This window comes from Protobothrops mucrosquamatus, unplaced genomic scaffold (assembly GCF_001527695.2).
Source record: "Protobothrops mucrosquamatus isolate PMUCROS unplaced genomic scaffold, P.Mucros_1.0 scaffold624, whole genome shotgun sequence".
NCBI classification, from domain to species: Eukaryota; Metazoa; Chordata; class Lepidosauria; order Squamata; family Viperidae; genus Protobothrops; species Protobothrops mucrosquamatus.
The window spans coordinates 871,924-880,211 of NW_015386920.1; positions in this window are offsets into that span (position 1 = coordinate 871,924).

The window sequence follows — 8,288 nt, forward strand, 5'->3', positions numbered from 1 at the left end:
TTTTCTATGGCTAAGGATTGGAGCTGAACAAAGAAGGGTGAAGGATGAAGTATGATAGAGTCTGAATATTAGAATAATTTGAAAGCACAATCGCAATAGTTTCCATTATAGTTACAAAAGAATATATATTATTTACAAGTAACATACAGTATGTATTTTAATTATGTGGCTTTTTTGTCAAAAACCATATTATGTTTTTCACATCTTAACTTAATCTCCTGGGTGATATTTGTTTTAAAAAAGACAAGATGAACCTGCTGGAAACACATTAGTTTCATAATTATTTTGTTACGTTAAAGAAAAATTTGAGGAGGCACATTTCACTGGTTATGGTATGTCCAGTAGCTTTATACGGGACTGAATGCTGGTCAACCACCAAATGCTCTTTACACACCATGGACATGCACATACTTTATTGGTGGTTAGTGTTTTTCTTCTTGACCATGTCAGCAATGACACAGTATGGCAGAAATAGGTATTACGTCAATATCTGAGAAAATGCAGAAGAAACGCCTATGAGAAACAACTCACACTGTTGCCTGTATCGCCTTCCACTTTAACACAGATAGCAAGTGCCCACCTAGAAGGCTGAAGCAAAAATGACAAGACACAATAAATTTAGACATAAAAATTACCCAGTTAGTCTTGGATGCTGCATTTGATTGTGCAAGATAGTGGACCCTGCACCTGTAGGAATATGAAGGAGGAGGAGGAGGAGGAGGAGGAGAAGGAGAAGGAGAAGGAGAAGGAGAAGGAGAAGAAGGAGAAGGAGAAGGAGAAGGAGAAGGAGAAGGAGAAGAAGAAGAAGAAGAAGAAATTTCACTAGTAACAATTAGTGGTCTCTACAGGAGCAGGGAGAGTTTAAAAATATCAAGTTGACTATATAAATCACTGCCCCTTTGCATGTGCATTATGTGGCTGCAATTACCATGTTGCCTTTTTGACACTTCCCCCCACATCCTCCCATTCAGATTCCCCTAATCACAAATCAGTGTATGCCATGAGGAAAGATACATGTCCATCTGTTCACCTCATACAGATTTAATCAATATAATTTTGCTTTTCTAGAAAGAGGCTGTTTCATTTATTTCTCTTTTATGCCACTTAACTTAAAGTTTGTTCATGCTACTAAAATAATGCTTTTTATTACCATCACTAAACTGGTGGTAACAAATAGACCCAGACAACATGTTGTTTACTTGTTGACTTGTAATAACAGAAAATTAATAAAATTATTGTTGTAATAACAGAAAATTAATAAAATTATGACTTGTAATAACAGAAAATTAATAAAATTATTGTTGTTTTTTTAAAAAAAGAAATGGAGCTCTGGAGAAGGAAACCCCCACAGATGAGCCTTTGATACCTGCATTATCTATATAGGAGGACTATTGACATCCTTGCTTCATCATGCATAGATTAACTTTCAGCTACTCTATAAAGATTCTTTGTCATTTAAATAGTTATTAGGACTTGGAAATAATACTATACACAGAAATATTTGGCTCAATCACTCAACAAAGATTTATTTCCTATATCCTGATTCCAACCATTCAACCAAAAGCTTTCTTTTATGTGTTTATAAAGGGAAATCTCTGCTTATATCTACTTAACAATATCCTTAAAAGAATGAAAATAGAAACTAATATCCACTCATTGGCCTTATTTCTAGTCTCAAGAAGGACATCTCCATTTGCTCAGGAGGCAGAAGACCAGATTCAAATCATAAGTGCCCTTATGTAGTCTTCTTGATGTTAAAGAATTGTAAAAGTGCTTGTTAAACCAGAACAGTCTCATCAAAGCATATGGAAATTATTCAGCAGTTAAGTAACTTCAGGAGTGGTGTCATTTTTCCCCTTTGACTGCAGAAATTTCAGCACCATCTTCAATTTCAAGGAAATATTTTAGTTTGATTTTAAGATAGAGACCAATAACAATCTCATCTTTTGCAATTTCCTTGTGTTAAACGTTTCTAACACTTTTGTTTATAGATTCATCGGTTTAGTAAACAAGAAATCTGAATTATCTATTTTCTATCAGTTTTGTTTTGGATTTAATATTGATCTGGTATTGCTTTTTTATTTTTAGCAGATGTAAGATTGAAAAAATAATAATGGAAGAAGCAAGGATAGTTCCTCATGGCTTATTATTGTTTCTTTTTCTTTTTGTCGCATTGTCGCTTTTTAAAGACTTCTTAAACTAAATAAATTTCAGCAAATCTACATCTTATTTATTTAGCGTATGGCATTTACAGAGATCATGCAATCACTGATATAAAAATTAGTTTAAATAAAGTGTCAGCAAATATATGTATATGCACACATGCACACACACATTTTCTCAAGCTGGAAATAAATATTCGGGCTGGATGCTCTATATTCACTGGTTTGAATTTCATGCTAAACTGTAGTTAGTGATATCAACCAAGATTCTGTTCACTCTTCTTCATTCACTCCAACCAGCTACAGTATAAGGATTTCAAAGGATTTAAAATGTGCTTATATTTTGTATGAATTACAATTTATCAACTGTCAGTCATAATTATGACTAAAGAAACAAACCTCAAAACATGGCTAAGATTAACCACATTGTAGGTTTTGAGTTTAATACTACAGTGTTGTTATTCTAAATAGGAAAGCAGAGAAAGCTGCCAACACCTTTGCAAGCTTGCTAGAAATTGTGTGAAGGGGACCATAAATTTAAGATTCATTGTTGCTTATTCCTATCATGCTGAATAATGGTGTCTGAAAGAAAGCACCTGTTGAATTTTATTAAGAGAGGTAAAGATTATGCCAAAGGATTTTAATAACTCTGATTTTTTTTTTAAAAAACCACTAATTTTTTAAACTTAGGTTCTACATATGTAGAATCATATCTATACAATATATTATGTTTTCCATTGATGCATCCTTTTCTTTTTCTTTTGAAGCAGGTGGGGTTGTAGTCCTATTTTGATTCCTCCGAAATACCAAAACTTCATGTTTACCTTGAACATTTCTTAGTCGTAATTCTCAAGGATAGGAACTCTTTCCCTTTACCGTGAGGAAAAGGTAGAGAGAGAGGAAGAGAGACGTAGAAGTGTCGTGGTGATCTGTAAGACGATTCGTCTACGACTCGGTTGAATAGCAGTCTGAGATCCTTTATACCCAGCTGCCTATTTGTCAGTCTCAGGATTGTTAAATAGAAATGAGATGAAAAGACAAGAGCTATTCATCATCCATCATTTGTCACCTGAATCTGCAACAGCATTTCTGATATCCATCTCTTTAAGCATTTGATTTGGTTGTGTATTGGCATCTAATATTAATGCATAACCAGGATAGGACCTAGTTGAAACTAATTGTTAACTTTTGGGAATGCATTTTGGTAGCTATGTGTGAATCCCTTTTTTTTTGTAGAAATACAGAAAGTTTACGTAAATATTTACAGGCTATTTTAGAACAGATTGTGTTTTTTTTTAAAAAAAAAAGTTAAAGAATTTTAAAGTTCTGTTTAAAGAACTTGCTTGCAGAGGTGCACTGTCCAATGTTTTAAATGCCTAGTTTTAATTGTTTATGCAATTTCATTGTTATTTGCTCAAATATCTTGTCACTGTTAGCTATATAGGTTCAGTCCTACATAGATAACAAATTCTTGAATGTGTTTTACCTTCTTTTTAAACAATCACTCATATTTAAAATAATTTTCATAGCTGTAGCATCAAAAACATGAATATAAGCTTTATTGCTTTTAATGACCATTTTGAGATATGGACAATTGGTTTGAAAAATGTAATCGGATGCAGAGCTTTTGACTGAAAATCTAGCTGCAAAGGAAGCTTTATTCTTAAGTTTACACTGACATTAATTTCATTCTTATTGTTGAGCACAAAATATCTAATGCTACCTTAATTCCTTTCAGCTTCAACCTAAATTAAAACACCTAGTTGGGTGCTTGAGAAACCACTTTATATTGCACTTGTAAGTGTCTCTTTTTGCTCCTCACTGCAAATATTGGAAGTTTCCTACTTATACCAGTCTTGAAATCCATGATTAGGAAGTACTTTAAGCAATCTATGTAGCATGTACAGTAGACTGGAAAGTACAATGTGATGCTGAAAAGAGATTTGGTACAAGTATAGTTATGTAAATTTAAGCAAAACTCATTCTAGGGAAATGAGCTTTGTTGTTGCTAATAGATGACACTGAATTGATTAGACATATAGGTAATCCTCGAGTTACCAATGTAATAGAACCTGCCAATTACATTAATAACCTGATGATTCGTTAATTGGATCACATTAAATGAACGTGCTTTTTCTGCTTTCCCCAGTGCATTTGTTCATTGGATATGCAGGACGTTAAGTGCACATGATGTATCTCATGGTGGGGAAGGCCATAGGGGGCCTAGTGCTGGAACAAGCCACCTGCTTCTGACTACTCAAGGCCTCTCCTGACCCACTATCTCATGCTTCCCCCCCCATCCTGCCCCTCTGGGTCTCCACAGGCACTGTGCTTGCTTAGATAGCTTCCTGGATTCCAATTTCTCCTCCCCATCCTGTTTCTGATAGCTCACTTACCTTTCAAAGATCTCCAGTGTTCCAGAATAGGATGACTCACCTGGCAGAAAAATGGCCATCTATTACAACTGGTGAAGTTGTAAGAATGCGAGATCTAAGGAAAATAGCTTGGCCAGCCCTGCAAGCCCGATGAAACAAACAAGCTCCGCATTGATTGGCTGCCACTGCTGCCTTCACAGCCCAATCCCTGAAATTGCTCATTCAAACCAGCCACCCAGCAGTAAGCAGAAGGCACTTGCAGCACTGCCCAGGTTGGGACCAAATGAGACTTGCAAGGATGCTGGCCTCAGGGCATAAAAGAGGTGGGGCAGATTGGGGGGATATAGGCAGGGGTATGTTGCAGTGTCTTTGCGGTCAGTTATAAGGTGGAACGACTGCTGTGGTGCTGCAACATATGTAACTTCAAGACTGGGTTGTAAGGGGGGAGGGTGTCGTAATTTTGAACTGTTGTTAAGTGAACTGTCATAACTCAAGGAATACCGGTATTTAATAACTCAATCAATGCTTTTAAGTTTTATTCTCTGAACTGTTTAGTTGAACATGGAAAAAAGACATTCATCAACAATTTCAGCAAGGTCAGGGAGGATAACAAATATGATAATAAATATGATAAGTTTACCATCAAAATATTAAACAAAAGGAATTTAGTGAAATTTATTAAAATTGTGGTTTGATTTGTCCAAAACTATATTTTAACTAATTGGGGATATTTCTAATGGGAATCATACAATGGGCTGTGTTTCAACAAGGAAAAATGGCTTTTATTATATGGATTAGGTTTTCTATTTGTGGAAACTTTATATATTTACAGAAAGTTCACTACTATTAAATACTGGAATAAAGCTGTTCTTTTTTCATAAGCATTTTTTCTTTTGCAGTCTATTGAGTACCTTTTCTACCTCTCTTCAGAACTGTTTTTTTTAACCTGAACGCAATGTATTGATTTCTAGTTCATCCAAAGATTTCAAATGTTCTAAAATTACATGTTCTCTTATCTTCAGTGTAAACCTTTCATCTACTGAAGTTGTTTAATGTTTTCCACACTCAGAGCCATATGTGGCTTTAAAAAAGAGGCAGGAATAATGTCACTGCCTGTAAAGGGAAAGGAGGGAGAAAGAGCTATGTAAAAGTAGAAAGAAGCAGGAAGCCAGGAAGAAATGAAGGTGTACAAACAGAGCCAGCCATCAAGTGGAGCTGTGCAAGCAGAGGTGTAGAAAACTATAGTGTCTTGTCTGTAAGACCCTGAATCACAGCAGTATCATAACCATCAATTTATAATAAATAGAAATGGACACAATTATTTAGAAGTGATTTCTATTGCTTAATTCTAGACTCATTGGTCCAGCAACACTGATTCTATTAATTATTTTAAAAAATCGGGTAATACAACTTTTGTGAAATCGCAGCTTCCCAACACCCATGCTAGATTATTCAATTTAAAAAATGGAGCAAAGGTTCATAAAATATACTCTGCACATAGGTTTCATTTTATTCTTTTGGGGGGGCATTTTTTCAAATGAATTTCTCTTCGTTGAAATAAGGATTTCAAATATTATAGGGCATTACCAATCACCTCTTCTTTCTGGCTGGTGAAGCTCATGATTCATTCACAATTCACCTTTGCCAGATAATCCAATGAAATTCTTGCATTTTATTCTGTAAGTTCAACAATTAACAAATAAAACATGCGACAGAGCATTTGCTGGGCTGTTATCTGTTCCTAACGTAGTAGCTTGCAGTTCCAACATATAATAAAGAGGATCCCTTTGTGCTTGCATGATCAATTAGCTTAGCATTCATTCATAAACCTCAATGTTATTGCAACAAAATGTTAATTCTCACTAATAATGAATTTGGGTTAGTTTAATATTGCTTAAATAAAGCATTTATTGAGTTCTGTTCGACCTAAGAATGGAAACGTACCAAAGAACCAAAACTACTCCTTTCTTCTTACATAGCATTTTGCATTTTAGATTTCATTACTACTGATTCACAACAATCATGTAAAGAAATGAATGACAGATAAAATTACAGCTTTACTATTAAAGAAAGTACAAGAAGCTGGTTTGAATTATGTAAAAAATAAATTTCTCAGCATTATGATAGCAAATCAAATGCCCTTTCCAAAAAGTCTAGTGAGGTCCCTTGGCAAAGAGAGTTGGAAATATTGATACTACAGACTGTTTTTACAACGTAGAAACATTTTTTTCTGAAAAAAAACCACCCCAATTAACTATTGTATATTTCACAAACATGGCATTACTATCACAAACTGTATGCATACCATAACCTTTTGATAAATGAGTCCAAATAGATTTATTTGTACCCACAGACTGGTGTGGGTTTATGCATGTAGAGTTCTGCTTTTCTAGGTGTTGGAGAGTTAATTTTCTGTGCTATGGGCAGCTGTTAAACTGCATGCAAATAAATGGCAGCAGTTTTCCACAAGCAATCTTCACCTCATCATATTTATTTGTCATTTTTGTGCCATGAAAAGTAGATTAGAGTGATGAACCCGGGATCAGGTGCAGACTTTTTCAACTGGAAATAGAAAAGTTCTTTATATATGTTTAGAAATGCTTCATTGTGTAATATTGTTTTCTGTCTCTTGAAAGAACGAATATAAGCAAGTAGATAATCCTATATTGCATAGATAAATAAAAAAGATAGTATCATAAAACCAACTTTCTTCCTGTCATGGGCTTTTAATAAGTTATCAGGATTTGATGAAACACACAGGAAAATCAAATTGCTCTCATAATTCAAAATATGTATCTCTTCAATGTATATGTCTTTCCATCTGTCCAATGGACACTCTGGGCAGTTAACAACGTTTAAAAGCAATCAACAGCAAAACAAAATTTAGCCAAGATAAAACCAATCAATTCAAAATTAAAACTATTCTGCCATGGGAAACCCAACCCTGATGCCTGAATGCAAACATAGTCCAGGGTCTTGCAAAAAGATGGCAGATCCTTTCTTTAGAATTATTCAACTCCAGTTTGAAAAGAGATATAAAGACCACAATAAAGATGGTTGAAAACATATGAATGGAAAACATATGAATTTGCCTTATAGTATTTTGGAGATGTTTTGTAACTCAGTGGTTTAGCAACTTTCTTTGGGACAGTCCATATTTTAAATAAAAATATATTAATTTGTGAAATAAACATACATGCAAATAAAAGCAATATGGCATTAGCATTGGCAATGCAAATGTTTCTAATAAGTACTATATCCAATATCTATCATCACAGAAATATAAATAGTGAGACAAATCGTCTGTCTGCAAATATGAGTTTGTATGCATTATTTTCTTTTTCTGAAAAATGACTTAATGGTCTGGACATGGTATGTTAAAACCTTAATGGTCTGGACATGGTATGTTAATACATATCCATTAATCTAATACAACTGGATTAAGGCTATTACAAAGCCATAAATGTGCAAATGTCGGGACTATAAATGCATTGTTTGATATTTTTGTCAAAGAAAGAATAACTTTCTTATATCGTTGGCAATGGAAATGTCATTATCTTGCTGATTTTAGAAAGACAACGAGTTGGTAGATTTCTTTTAAAATTTGGCATTTTGCCTTCCCATTTACTATTCAAACCATGTGCAGAAATGAAGGTGATAACACATTTTCTTCCACTTGATTAGGGAAGGAGGAAAATATTTAAAAAGCAAGATAACTTTAAAACAAGGTTAGCATCTTCAGCAGAGTTAG